Raw genomic sequence first — 15,454 nt, 5'->3', positions numbered from 1 at the left:
TCAGACCTGGTACATTATATGTGCTCAGGAAATATTGTTGCAGTGAATGAAGGAATGAACATAAAAGAAAAAAGAGTCATATTCAAAGGAATATGGTTGATTTCATCTTATAGTGATGGAAAAGTTTCATTGTGAATATAATCATTCCTTATAAAATGTAATTGATAAATGAAGACTCAATCTCCCAAGAAATACAATTCTGTGTTCACTAAAAGCAAATTTGTATTTATTATCTAGGAAACAAAATTAAGTAGGGACAGAAGAACTTAACTATTAAGACAGAGGCAGTTGTGCTGTGCTAAAGAATGGAACTGTCGCCAGACACGGTGGCTTATGCCTGTAATACCAACACTTTGTGAGGCCAAGGTGGGTGGATCACCTGGGGTCAGGAGTTCGAGACCAGCCTGACCAACATAGTAAAACACCATCTCTACTAAAAATACAAAACAAAACAAAAGTAGCTGGGCCTGGTGGCGCATACCTACAATCCCAGTTGCTCAGGAGGCTGAGGAAGCAGAATCGCTTGAACCTGAGAGGCAGAGGTTGTGGTGAGCTGAGATCACGCCATTGTACACCAGTCTGGGCAACAAGAGCAAAACTCTGTCCAAAAAAAAAAGAGAAAACAAAACAAAACAACAATAAAAAAGAATGGAATTGTCACTAATATTCTTGAAGGCACCTTTAAAAATCAGAGACATGAGTATAGAGCTCATTGGTAATATAGGGTACATTATAATAGAAAAAGCATCAGACTCAGAGTTCTATCTCAATAAATAAGTGCTCAATATATGTTGGCAATTAGTTTTAATATATTATAATTTTATTATACTCTGTAGGCCTATGTATGTATGTATGTATTCATATATGTACTAGGTATAATAGTTAAGAGGATCAGCCAGATTTGATTTCAAGTCCTAGCTCTGTCACATACTAACTAGTGACCACAAGAAGATTCTTAATCTAGCTGGGCCTACTGTTCTCATTTATTTCCTTGGCTTATGGTAAGTACCAGAGACATAATGTATACAGCTACTTTACCCATGTCTGGCAAGATAAATAGTGATGATAATGATTATAATGGCAATATTGGTTTATTTAAATTAATGTAAATGGAACAAACTACAGTTTTACCATACTAAACAAAATTATCTTTCGAGGTAGAAATAGAATTTATAAAGAAGACCTTCCTTTTCCCTTGATATTATATTATTTCTTCCTAATCCTTTGATATTATAATTCTACAAAAGCAAATGATGTCACTCTAGGTGTTACTTAGAATTATTGCAGCTAAAAGACAAAACAGAAAAATAAGAATATATATCCACTGTTTTATGAACAAAACACACAAATGGCTAAAAGATATTTAAAGATCAAAAATACTTTAACAGTAACTTAAAGATGGTATTTTCAAAAATATCTCAAGTAAAAATGCTCTGCCTCCAGGTCTTAAAAAATATATTAGGCTATTTCTGCATTTGGAGTTTGTTTTAAGGCTCAAGTACAGACTGTTGAGTTTACTAATAGGCCTTGTTTTCTCCTTGTTTTCTCTGAGCACTGATTTTTTTTTCTCTGATTCGTGAAGTTTTGTTGTGCAATTTTATACCTTGTAAACACACATACATAGGCACTGTATTATTTTAGATAGTTGCTGGGGAGTATCACAATTTCATCAGATTCTTTTTCTAGTAATAATAATAAAATATATCTAATAAGGCATATGTTAGTAGCCCTGTATATAAAGTAGCCTAACTTAAAAGGAGATACATGCAGCTGTCACAACTTGAAATATAAAGAACAAAACAGAAACTTTACCTGCCAAAATGGCAAGACTTTTCTATGCCTGTTTGGATATATGACTGTAAGGTGAAGAACAAAGTTTCTGAAATAAGTAAATTTTCCCTTTGCTGTTCTTTACATTTCTGTATTTTGTTAATATTCCTTGTCTCCAGTGCCCAAAGACTGAATTAAGTCTCCTATTGACCAATGACCACTCCCAATATAAATCTTCAGCAGCCCTGCCTTCTCTGAATAGTCCTCACACTCCGGGAGTCTATGTATACCACATACATGCCCTGCATCCCATGCTCTTACACAATTATTGCTGCCCAACTATCAATTACTGTAAGCACTGTTGTTCATATCAGAGGTTAGCAATTTATAGTCTGATGGCCAAATCCAGACCATCATCTGTTTATGCAAGAAAAATGTCATTGGAACACAGCCACAGCCATTCAGTTATTCTTCTGTGGCTTCCTTCATGATATAATGGCCAAAGTGAGTAGATGCCCTGGAAACTATGTGGTCTTCAGAGCATAAACCATTTGCTATCTAACCCTTTACAGAAAAAGCTTGCTGACCCCACATCATCATTGCACCTGAGTCACTCAGACTACATCCTATAATTGTAGTTTCAGTTTCTGCCTTCCAGTCTGCCTCAAGATCTGGTCCTAATTATCACAGCTTTGGAACCCTTACCCCATCTTCTCTGAATTCTTGATTGTCCCTTGGATGTATGCTCTGACATAGCACCTCTGCAAACCACTTTGGCTCCTGTCTAACCCATTTTGGCTCCTTTCTTTGACTGCAATGTACACCCCTTAGACTACAAATACTTCCAACCACATGGATGTTATCCAAACCTTACCCAGTTTGGCTTTTACTTCTCAGCATTAACCTATATATCTGCTATTCCTTTTGGATTCACCTGTTCCTTCAGATAAGGCCTCTGGCAAATACGTTAATGAATTCACTTTGTAACTTAACATATCGAAGTGTAAAGAAACATTCCCCTGCCTAATTATCTCTCTCTCTCTCTCTCTCTCTCTCTCTCTCTCTCTCTCTCTGTCTGTCTCTGTCTCTCTCTCTCTCTCTCTCTCTCTCTCTCTCTCTCTCTCCATATATATGTGTGTGTGTATTCTTTTTTCTTGAAACAGTATAGCTAGTCTTTAAGAAGTTGAGTTACTTTCCCAAAGTAGAAAAATGGCAAATTACTTTTTTATTAGAATCCCTCCTGAAAGTCTATTTAAATATCTTCAGGGAGTTTGAGCTACAAAGGAGTTGTCTTCCAAGTTTACCAGTTCCTCCCTCATTCATCATGGTGTTCAAGCTATTACCATATTTCTACAAATCATTGTATACATATATTACAACTAAAGAGAAACAGACTAAGGCTTGTATGTGGGAAACTTCTCCTCATAGAGTCACTCATTTTGGTTAGGTTTAGGGTTTGTTTTTTGATTTAAAAATATATATTTAAGGGTAAACTCATCTTAGTTTACTATATACATTATTAACTGCAGTAAAAGACTATATGCTTGAATTTTACAAGTCTCTATGAGCTGTAATCTGTCTCTCCCATTCTTGCATTTCTTGTTAGGAGTTCCAAACTCAGCCCAAATTTCTCATAGAAGGACAAGTTTCAGACTGCAAAAGCCCAGGAGTGTTACTTGGGCTAATAAATGGTTATCGTGATCTACAAATACAACCCTGATTAATGGATTTTCTAATAGCCATTCCCTGATCCCTCTCTTTAGACATGACATTTACACCCAGATAACAACTTACTCAGAAGTTTTACCAAAACTTAGAGGAACTAAAGATAGGGCAGGAAAGGACTTTCATTTTAGTATTTATCTTTTTTGAGTGTTATTGCCAGTTTGTTCAATGGCTACTCTATTTGCCCACAGAGTCCCTGCTCTAACAGTATCTCATTCATTATTTACAGCACACATTTGGATACTGTGAGTATGGAAGATGCTGCAGAAAACCAATTCTCCCCTCCTCTCCAGGATTTTGTTAATCCTGGATTAAAATTAATGAATTTTATATCAGAAAGAAAATGAAATAATTCATAAAGCTAATATGGCAAATACAATGGAATTCAGAAAATTACACTTTAGTATGTTTCGCTTTGTAGCTTCTTGGCTGAGTATGATGTGATGTCTGCTTTTATTGTTTTATTTCTATAAACGTTGTGGTAAAAATCATTACAGTATATGGTCTGTCTTCAACTAACCTAGCAATGGTAAAGCTATCCAGAAATGAAATATAAATTTAGCCACAACAGTGAATCAAACTGCCTCAAGTAATCATATATACCCTTTATTCCTGTAATATCTGTGTTCTGCACATTCCTATCTGACAACTTCGTCTTCAAGTTATTAGAATTGGTGATTATTTTATAGCATTAGAGCAATATAATAATAAGAAAATCTAAGCATATAAAGTCTTGCTTAAATCAATAGGGCAAATATTTTTAAATATAAATAGTAAACATATATGGGCAAAAACCCACATAGATATTTCACCTAGAATAATTATTTCCATAATGCATTTTGGGAGATGTTTTTAATACCTGTGTGGCTTAGGGCAAAGTGGCTTCATCACTTTAGCCATCATTTTTTTTTCTTTTTCATCTGTAACATGGGGGATGGATGAGAAGAGGCTGCTATTAGAATATATAACACCACTGGTCACTGGTTTGGAATAATTAGACAAGGCATCTCTCTTTGGATAAATAAAATATCTGAGAGCATCACATGATTAAAATTGGAAGAAGACATTTCTTATGTTGGACAGACACAGCTCCTCATCAGAAGAGAAGGACTGGCCAACTGAGTGGAAATTTGACTTTATCATCTGCTTTCCCCTTTAGCTAGATATTCTTGTGCAATGAACAATCTGCAGAAATGTGTGTGGCTGTTAGCCTGGAAGAGAGCTAGAGAGGTAGATGGCCTCTGATTTCTTCCATCTCACCCACCATTAATTCTTTCTTGTGCAATGAACAACCTGCAGAAATGTGTGTGGATGTTAGCCTGGAAGAGAGCTAGAGAGGTAGACAGCCTCAAATTTCTTCCATCTCAACCACCATTGGTTCTTTCTATAATATGAAAGTATAATGTCCTGAACGAGAGAGGTTATGGTAAGACCAGATGTGGAAATATGCTTACATTTCTGTGCACTGCATTATGTACATTCACAGCGTGGAGTATGTGTGTGCACATGGTCTAAAAGACTAGACTAGAAGTTTCTAAAATTTTGAACAGTAAGTTTTTGCAATTTTGAACAGTAAGAATGAAGAGATCAGCTGGAGAAAGCCAGATTGCTTCCTAGAGAGGAGCCTAGAATTCAACATTTGCCTTGATGAGTTAGTTCACTATTGCCCAGTAACCAGTGAACAAAAGTATCCACTCTGTTATCCAACTGACATTTATAGAACACCCCACTCAACAAGAGCAGACTATATATTTTTTCCAGTACACACATAACATTTACCAAGATTGACCAGAGCCTGGACCAAAAAATAAGTCTTAATAAGTTTTAAAACATTCAAGTCATTCAAATTATGTTCTGTGCTACAATGGAATAACATTCAAATAAAACATAAAAATATTTCTGATAAATCCCCCAAATTTTGTAAATTCAGTAACTTCTAAATAACTGTGGGTCAAATAAGTGAGAAGGAAATTAAACATTAATTTTGTTTGGATGAAAATGGAAAACCAACATAGCAGCATTTATGGAATGCCACTAAAATGATGTTTAGGGAAATTTTATATTCCTAATTTTTTCTTTTTTTTTTTTTTTTTTGAAACAGGGTCTCACGCTAATGCCCAATCAGGAGGGTGGTGGTCATAGCTTATTGCAGCCTCAAATTCCTGGATTCAAGGAATCTTTCCAACTCAGCCTCTCAGTTAGCTGTAACTATAGGTGTGCCCTACCAAGAAAATAAAAACATTATTTTTTAATTTTTTGTATAGAAAGAGTCTTGCTATGTTCCCAAGGCTCCTCTCCAACTTCTGGCCTCAAGCTATCTTCTTACCTTGGCCTCTCAAAGTGCTAGTATTACAGGAATGAGCCATCATGCCTGTCTTATATCCTAAATTCCAATAATAGAAAAGAATTATATCAAATCAATAATTTCAGGTTTTACTTAAAAAAAGAAACTAGAGACAGAAGAGCAAATTAAATTCAAAGTGAGTAGAAAAAAAATAAAGGTTAGTCTATAAATCAATGAAGTTAAAAAAAAAAACAGTAAAACAATAGAAAAAATTAATAAAACTAAAACCTGGCTCTTGAAAATCAATAAAATGGATAGACTTTAGCTGGAGTTATCAAGAAAAAAATACAAGAAGGAAAATATTAAAATAGGAATGTGAGAAGTGATATCATTACAGAATCTATAGATATTAGGATAATAAGAAATATTTTGAACAAGCTTATGCCAAAAATGACATCTTATATGAAACAGTTTAATTCCTTGAAAGAAACAAATGACTTAAGCTCACTCAAGAAGAAAAAGATAACCTGAAAAGCCCTATATCTCTTTGAAAAACGGAGTTAGTTGTTCAACATCATCCCATGTTGACTGCAAGTAAGTATTTACCTTGGTAACTTGTCTGTTGCCCAGGGGTCTGATCTTCAGCTTTGCAAGAAAATTGATCCCACCACTGCCCAAATGTTGAGAATGTCAGTCTACATTAAACAGTCTCATTTTCCAAATGAAGAAAATCTCAAGTCACCTTTTTCATCATAAACTACAAACTTAGCCAAATGGATAGATTTCTTGATGAGTATGAAATCAGAAAAAGTGATTTTAGAGTCCAAATTATGTCTCCTTCTTCACAAGAGTAGACTGGTTGCCAGCAAGGCACAAAAGTCACGTTGGTCTGGCAAGCTAGCTTTTTCCAGGAAGATAATTGCCTGGACACTGAAAACATTGCTTTGTGTTTCTTTTTCTACGCTTCTAAGATTTATGAATATCTCTTCTGGTAATCATCTTTCTTTAGCTATATTTGCATCTTTCTTCAAAGATATGTGTATTATATCAGGTGAAGGAGAAGTTTCTCAGTCTGGGCTCTATTGCTTTCTCAGACTGGATATTTATTTGCCATGGGGGCTTCTTGTAAATTATAGAATATTTACGAGCATCTCTGACCTCTAATAGAATCCAGTAACTGCTATAGGTTGTGAGAACCACAAATGTCTCTAGACGGTGCCAAATGTTAGGTTGGAGCAAAAATTGCTTTCTTGTAGGAACTACTGAGTTAGGCTCAAGTATTGATGACCTAGGTAACTTCAGGATAGCTTTCTCTGTTAATTGTATATTACATGTTGATTTCAGCATTCACATCCCTGAGAATAATTTTTCTTATTATCTTATCCTTGCCTTCCATTTCTCAATGAGTAAAAATTTTTCTGCATGAAGAGTACTAGTAAACTGCATATACAGGGGATTTTAATCAGAGAGATCAAGGTGAGTAAAGGAATATGGAAACAACGTATTTGCAGAAAAAGCCACACAGATTAGAGAGCGTATATGACAGTCTTAAACTCTCCTTAATTAAAATATTAGCCTCATTTATTATTCTATTAATAATAATAATCAATGTTCAAAATTTAGAATATTTCAAGAAAAATGCCAAGAGTTACATATTTATTGTGTCTTAGGGCTTGTGAACTCTAATGAGATACGTACTATATTTACTCCTATTTCATACATGAGAAAACTGAAGCAACTTAGCCAAACGCACAATAAATAGAAGAACTAGTTAACAAACTCATTTTTTCTTTGTCTGTAATCTGAGATGTAGACATTTTTCTCTACTACATGGGTAGACAAAGAGAAATGAGAAAATCTTTTAGGAAGTTCCCAGTCTAGGAGATCCTCAATAATACAGTTTCATCTTTACATATTGTTTTATCTTTTTAGAGTATCTATCCATTAAGTATCAACTGATATAAATATTACGATATTACTCTGTAGTTTTAATTAAAACAACTCTGTAGTTTTAATTTTCTAAGCATTGACCAAAACATGTCCTCTGAAACTGACATTTGGAAATTTTTGTTTTAAAACCTTGTTTCTGAACTTTGTTTCTTATCATATCTGTGAAAATGTGATGTAAATAATGAAGGAAACTGTAGCATCTCTATGGTTCAAAGACTGGCTACAATCAGCTGCCTCCAGTTCAGAGGCATTAGCCAAGATGACTTAGAATATTATTTGAGAAAGCCTTAGGGGAATGTTCTAGTTAGACTGGCATGTAATGGCAGTAAAATAGCAACGTGTAGGAAGCACTAGAAAAATGTTTATAAAGGGCATTTCAATCAGAGAGATCAAGGTGAGCAAAACAAAATAATTTGCTATTATTTTGTTATTGTTATTAAAGATGGTTTTCTATTATTTTTGTTATTAAAGGTAGATGATTTTCTATCATTTTGTTACTGCTGTTAAAGGTAAAATATTTTTGTATTATTCCTTTGCATTATTTGAGACAGGTAGATGAAAATGGAAACCCCTCCCACATTTTAAAATTCACATTGATGTGGATGTGTTTTTATCATCTTAAGCAACTGCTGTTTATAATTTTACCACATAAGAGAATAAAGGAATAACTTCCAGCTAAAACAAGAATAGCTCAGGTCCTCCATCCAATAGGAGGAGATACGGAAAAGACTGTCTGTATACTCAAAAGATTTTTTGATTGGTAGACCCCTTTCAAACATTTGGATTTACATCCTAATTTATGTGCAGGGTTCAAGAATTTAGTGCCAGCCACTACAAAGTATAGTGCCAGCTGGAAGTTCTGGTAAACAGGAAGTAATTTTTAAGAACAAAGATCACATCATTTTTTTAAAAAAATACAGTATATTTTGAGAATAAACTTAGTCTATATTATACACACACATACATAGATACATATTATGTATGTACACACATATGTTTGTATATAAGTAATTATTTTATACTTTATCCCTAAAAATGTTTGACGATGTTATGGAGGGAATTATTTCAGACTGGGGAAACTGATGGCTGTGGGCAGGTACACACAATGTTCATGTCTACAAGATCCTTTTGAGAAGACCAACCTCTTTAATTGACTCATACTTCTGTAATAATTTTCACTTATTTAGCATTTTAAAGTTCTCCTTTACCTGAGATTGATACTTGCAATATGCCTTTAAAAGAGCCTAAGTTAAGACCCTTTCTCTCTAACTCTCCCCACCCCACCCCGCAGTGTTTTGTATATAAAAACTACCTGGGATATTCATTTCAGGTATTGGTTCCTGATTCTGGGGATTCTAATAAGTAATAAGCAGGTGTAGGATGAAGCCCAGGAATCTGTCTTTTATAAGCCATGCCCAAATTGATGAGTTGGTCCCAGACTACAATTAAGACATATTTGTAAAGAAATACCAACAATATAGCATAAAATGTATAAAATTTGAAATCTTTAGGAAGTAATAATTACCTCAGCCATAAAGGAGGAAAATTATTAATATTTCTAAAGATGAATTTTAAATAAAAGAGGACTTATTCTGAAGGCCTTAGGTTTAGGAAACATTTCTTGTGGCTAATGTCAGATCTAGAATCGCCCCTGTAGTGGGATTTAAGACAAATTCAGCCACCAGATGGAAGACTCAACCAACAGATCAAAAGCAAGTGTCCATCATGAAATTACAACACATTCAGTGGTAATTTATTATCTTTCTAAATAGCATAGTAAGAGCAGTCAAGTCAGTCAGAACTGTAATTTTAACCTCCCCATCTGAAATTCTTTCTTCCCCATACTGCTTCAGTAACAACAAATGTCTCTGAAATTATTGGAATGAAGTTTAGACAGTACACATTTACTTCTCCCTCTCTTTTCAAAACACCACTTTGGAGTCAATCAACTATCTATTGTCTTGCTCTTTTTGATGTTTGTCTAAAAAATCTGGATAAAAGAAGTTACATTGCACTGTTGTTTGTAAAAGTGGAGTCAGTACATGTATTTTTTTAAATGGAATGTGTTTGTGATAAAAACTTTCCTTCAGCACTTGATCATTTTAAGACATTTTAACTGAGCAAGAAACAGCTCCAGTGCAATCAGCCATTTAAGAGAACACAAGAGGATTATATACTTCTGTAACAGGTTTCTGCACAGTGCAAAATCTCCCAGAACAATTTACAACAGCCTAAAATAAATTATCCCTGAAAGAAATTATAAGGCTGACGAGGTAGTACAGCATAGTGGTTTAGGGTGCAGATTCTATATCTGAGCTGCTCAGATGGAATTCTTGCCCTCCCTAGACTGTGACCTTGGAAAAAGTACTTAACCTCCCTGTAATGGATAGAATTAGTACCTATTTATTAGGTTGTTAGGAGGATTACATGATTAAATATATGTTAAAGGGCTTAAAACAATGGCTGGTACATAGCAAGCACAATTTTATTTCTTGAACTACACTTACATGGTGCTAGGTGCAATGGATGAGGAAAGATATGAGATGATGACCGAGGGAAAAATTATGACAAATTAAATATGACTAAATGTATTAAACATTGATCCACCAAACAATGATGATGTCCTAGCAAATTCCAAATGGAAAAAGAGAAATGTTTCAGTATTTAGACTGTCTGACTCCAAAAAACTAGTATTTTGGCTGAGACGAAAATGCATGAATAATTTCAGAGTAAATACACAATTTAAATATTTAATCAGACCTTTAAAAAGTTGAAGGAAATCAAATGGGGTTTAATTAAAGACAAATGGAGTAATTTTAAGTGCCCTGCTAACGGAGCAGAGCAACTGTCTCTGTCACACATTTAGTTCTATGCCTGCTGTTCTCTGGAAGACCTGCCAGTTGAAACTGAGTAAGGCTCAGATCCCATCAAATAGCATATAGCAGGTCCAATGTCAACGAGTACATGGCACCTATTCCTGAGGCAACACATTCACACGCTCCGTGTCATTAACACAGTTCATGGGAGTAGTGAAAAAAGAGGATACCTATCAGGAGTCATCAGACTATGTGGTCAAGAGGCAAGCAAAAGTGAAGAGGGAAGGAGGTCAGTGATGTTTCCCACCTTCAGCAGAATATTTAAAATAGCTTTGCCTATGGTTATTGCTAACGAGAGAGATCTGGGACAGGTTGAATAAGACATGATTCTCTCCCTGCGCTTGATATAATAGCACAGATGGTTCATTTGAAGAGGTGGGGGGAAAACCCAAAGCACACAGTTTTATCAAGTTCAATTGACTTCACTCCTGAATCTGCAAAATTTGGTTTGAAACCTTGTGAGACCCAAGTTTCTTGTGAGAGTTCTGGGGTTTCAGATTTCATTCAAGTGGAAAATGAACAGGCTCTCTCTCAGCAGCATATTGCTTCGGCTCTAGGTAAATCAGGGCCATCTGGGGTTGAAAGTCCACCAACCGCCAATCCCAGCATCACATCTCAGCTCCAAACACCACCTTCCTACAGACAATCACTTTCTCCAGTTTTATATCCTCTAAATTCCAAGGAAAATCTGCCTCCTCAATAATGAAGGTCTTGTTCCCTATATTTTGCTAGAAATGCATTCATATCTCTTGTTCTACATTGACAGTCATTAACCCCTTCCATTTTTTAAGAGGCGCCTGTTGTGGAGGGATGGGGAAAAGAGAAGGGTAGTCCATGGGAGAAGCATAGGAAGGCCATGATTGTCACAATGAGGAAGACTTCTCTGTTAAACGGCTTAGAATAAGTGATATCCGATGTGACAAATAAAACACTCTCCTGAGTCAATGTTCAGTGGGAAGTACTTAAAAGCAATACTTCTGTTTTAATAGTGATTGTAATATTCTTCTTCTTTCTTTTTTTGTATTTTGTTATGGACATTAGAAGCCCACCACTGTGCAATGATTCACCTGGGTGCAGAGGAGTAGGCTGGAAGGAAGGAAAGAGGGATGTGAAGGAATGTTGGGAAATGGTACTGTTGGGCAAATGAGCATTCCATGTCAAGTCCATGAGTAATAGTATTTCACGTCTAGTGATTTCTAACAGCCTACTTTTGGTTCCATTTCTTTTCAGGGCACACAGTAGAAACTAAGGCCTTGAATAAAATTTTATTTTCTTTTACTAAAAAAAGTGATTTGAAGTCAAGCAGCCTCTGATCATTAATGTTGTTTTAATAGAATTGTTCATACTAGCTATCTTTTAGCAGTTTAATGAAGTAGGTTTAACTGGTTTGGTATTTGGTACTCCATGGCCAGAGCTTGAAAAATTAGGCTTGCTGAGATTCAGAGTTACTTGTTACTATTACTTCCAAGGTGCTTTTTAACAAAATTAACTCTGGATAGTGTTTATTTGGGAAGAACAAATGATGCATCATATTTCATTTTTCTTTTTCTTTTTTCTTTTTCTTTTTTTTTTTTTTTTGAGATAGAGTTTTACTCTTGTTCCCAGGCTGGAGTGCAATGGCAAGACCTTGGCTCATTGCAGCCTCTGTCTCCTGGGTTCAAATGATTCTCCTGCCTCAGCCTCCTGAGTAGCTGGGATTACAGGCAAGATGGGGTTTCACCATGTTGTTCAGGCTGGTCTTGAACTCCTGACCTCAGGTGATGTGCTCACCTTGGCCTCCCAAAGTGCCAGGATTACATGCATGAGCCACTGCATTTGGCCCATATTTCACTTTTCCAAGTCTTGAACTTACTTTTTGAAACAAAATATTACTGTTAAAAACTATGCCCAGAAACTGGGGGTTAGTTAGTTAGTTCTGTTCACAGTTTATTGAACATATAGGGTGGCATGTCATTAAAAAATGGTTATCTACACATTTCAACCAATTCTAAGGATGCAAAAATTATTTTTTAATGTGCATTTTGACAAGGCTGTATCTTCTGGTACACTGATGTAAAACACTAAGTCACTTCTGTTTTTTATCAGTGAGGTTATGGGAGGAGAACAGAACGTTAAAAGGATCAGAGATGTCATGAATTGTAGGTTTAAAGAATGGTGGATGGGTTAATTAAGTATCTGTGAAATGTTTTATTTGTTTACTTGTCTATAGAATATAAAAAATATTTTAACCATTTAATTAGAAAGCTTTGGCATGGTAGACTAGCTTAAAAGTCAAAATATATTGAATCATTTAAATATTCTTCATCTTGGACAAATAATATATGATAGGTTTTCTGAAGAAAACCAACTTTTCTCAGTACATTTGATGAGGCGTTTAATGGACAATGTAAACTGTTTAATTAGAGTTACTTAACACAGTCTTGTATTTAAAATAGGTCATATAAAAATTTTACTTTTGTGTTTTTATATAGATGGGCTGGAAGGAAGTCATTTTGTACCAGCGCCAACCCACAACACAATGCAGAGCTATTGCTTTTTTTGATAAAGGTAAGAATTGCACATTACAAAGGTCAAAATCTTTTTTTTCCTTTGCCAAAAGTCAACTGGTGTTATATTTATATTGTCCCTTTAAAACTGCGATTAAACATTTTTATTTGTACTGTCTTTAGCTGTTACTCAACATCTGGGTAAAATGTCAGAATCACTTTTCATCTTTGTTAAATGCTTTTGTTTCTACTCAGCAGCTGGGGTGAGAGTCACACTAAGGAAACAAGGTAGACTCCTGCCTTACTGTGTTGGCTGCTACAAAGGAAGGAGAGCAAGGTGTGCTAAGGGCAGAAAGTCTTTGTTCTGAAGCCCTCCTTGATGCAGTTTGACCTAAACAAGTTCAATCTCACAGCATGTTCTGAAAACGGATTGAATAGCAGTTACTCTTACAAATTAAGGTAATAGCAAGAACACGTTTAATACTTTAGACTGGTGATTTTAATGGCTAAGGCTTTCATTATGACTCAACAACATGCTGGTAGAAATTTTTTTTCAATTTTAGGAAGCAAGACCAGGATATAAGAAGTTTAGGTATAGCAATCAACAGAGAGAGAGCAAAACTGCAGTTGAGCATTGTGTTTATGCGCTTGTGTCTGACTCACTGATGACCAGTAGACAACTTGGTTCTCATTGCGTGGTGTTTCTTCCCATGAAAACAATAGCCTTGGCCTAAAAAATGGTGTCTCTTGAGTGAGTCATGAGTGTTCTTTTATGTTTGTTTTGAGACGGAGTTTGACTCTTTTTGCCCAGGCTGGAGTGCAATGGCGTGATATTGGCTCACTGCAACCTCCACCTCCCAGGTTCAAGCAATTCTCCTGCTTCTGCCTCCCAAGTAACTGTGATTACTAATTTTTATTTTATTTATACTTTTATTTAGTAGAGATGAGGTTTCACCATGTTGGTCAGGCTGGTCTCGAACTCCTGACCTCATGTGATCCACCTGTCTTGGCCTCCCAAAGTGTTGGAATTACAGGCATAAGCCACTGCACCCGGCCAAGTGTTCTTTAATTAATACTCAAAGGGTAGTTTAATATATTTAAAAACAAGATTTTGAAAAAGTGCAAGGTAATATAATAATGGGTGTTAATTGGCCAGGCTGAATTACAAAATTCTAATTTTACTTTAGCAGTTTTCCTCAGTGCCTTATGCTAATGCTAATGGATAAATATATGAGATATCCTCTTGTACTTAGGCTGATCCTGGAAGGGACTGAAATGAGCAAATTGCTCCCTTCGTGTACAATGTTCAACCATGTGAAATAATTTTCTGTTTCCAGTACTCCTGAGTCCCCTTCACAGTACCAAAAGAAATAATTCCTCCAAATTGTTCCTCAGTGGCCCAGAACAGTGAAATCTTCATAAAGATAGAGCTTCTATAAACTTACAATCACATGTGGCAGATCTAGATGTTCAAAGTTAAAATTTGGTGTTGAAGGTGTCAAATAAAAATAGTCAGTGAAGAAACATTTACATTACTGAAAAGACCTTAATGTTTCACTGCTGTTTTCCACCTGGAACAAGACTTGGTAATAGTTGAGTCTTTTGGACAAAAAGAGGATAACTATTTTTTACTACTATTTACCTTCTAAGTCTCAGGGGAAAGCCTGAGTAACGTCACTTCTCAACTCTCCTTGAGAGGAACCAGGCAATCATGGCAGAGACTGAAAGCTAAAGTGAGAAAGTGTCCCTTGAAAACACAACTAAATGGTTTATTCTATGATGGTTCAACATACACTTCTTAGAATCTAAGGATATGCTTATTTTCCTTTAAGAAACTATGAAATAACAAGAACATTTTCCTGCCATTTTTCTTTTATCCCTGAATCTTGATACATTTTATCCTACAGAAATTGTATTTTAGCCAAAGTAGGACAAATTGTCTTTCTCAAGTTGGTCCTAAAACAGAATCTAGCATCCTAAATTATTTATAAGTTCATAAACTGTTTCCAACTTTTTTCCTATTATCATAGGTAAGAATATTTAAAATCTCAAAAATTTTATTATCTGCATAAACATACTAATACTGGTTAGGCTTCAGTGGATTCCTTTCGGTTGTGGTTGAAACTGTGCTGTATAAATAACTAGGGTAACTGAAATTTCATTTGTAGCAGTGTTGTACTTAAAATCTACAAATATCCTAGGAACTAAGGTTTTAACCAACTCTATTAGTTACCTATTACACATAAAATCATTCTAACTTCTTTACACAACAGTCTCTATTAAGTCAGCATACCCCAAACAGCAGGCAATTAGAAGCACAAAATTACCATATCAGTTCTGTCATAAACCAGGAGATTTAAAAA

At 35.3% G+C, this 15,454-nt stretch overlaps 1 long non-coding RNA gene across 1 annotated transcript in view; it reads left to right on the top strand.

Annotated features, from left to right (window-relative positions):
- The window catches only part of LOC141580407 (uncharacterized), a 190,873-nt gene that overhangs the window by 27,993 nt on the left and 147,426 nt on the right, over positions 1-15,454 (top strand). Inside the window, exon 2 of the long non-coding RNA XR_012512615.1 lies at positions 13,077-13,152. This is a non-coding gene — a long non-coding RNA (uncharacterized LOC141580407). The remainder of the gene's footprint in view (positions 1-13,076; positions 13,153-15,454) is intronic.

This window comes from Saimiri boliviensis, chromosome 11, assembly GCF_048565385.1.
Source record: "Saimiri boliviensis isolate mSaiBol1 chromosome 11, mSaiBol1.pri, whole genome shotgun sequence".
NCBI classification, from domain to species: Eukaryota; Metazoa; Chordata; class Mammalia; order Primates; family Cebidae; genus Saimiri; species Saimiri boliviensis.
The sequence above is the reverse complement of the archived record's forward strand: the minus strand, read 5'-3'. Positions and strand labels throughout refer to the sequence as shown.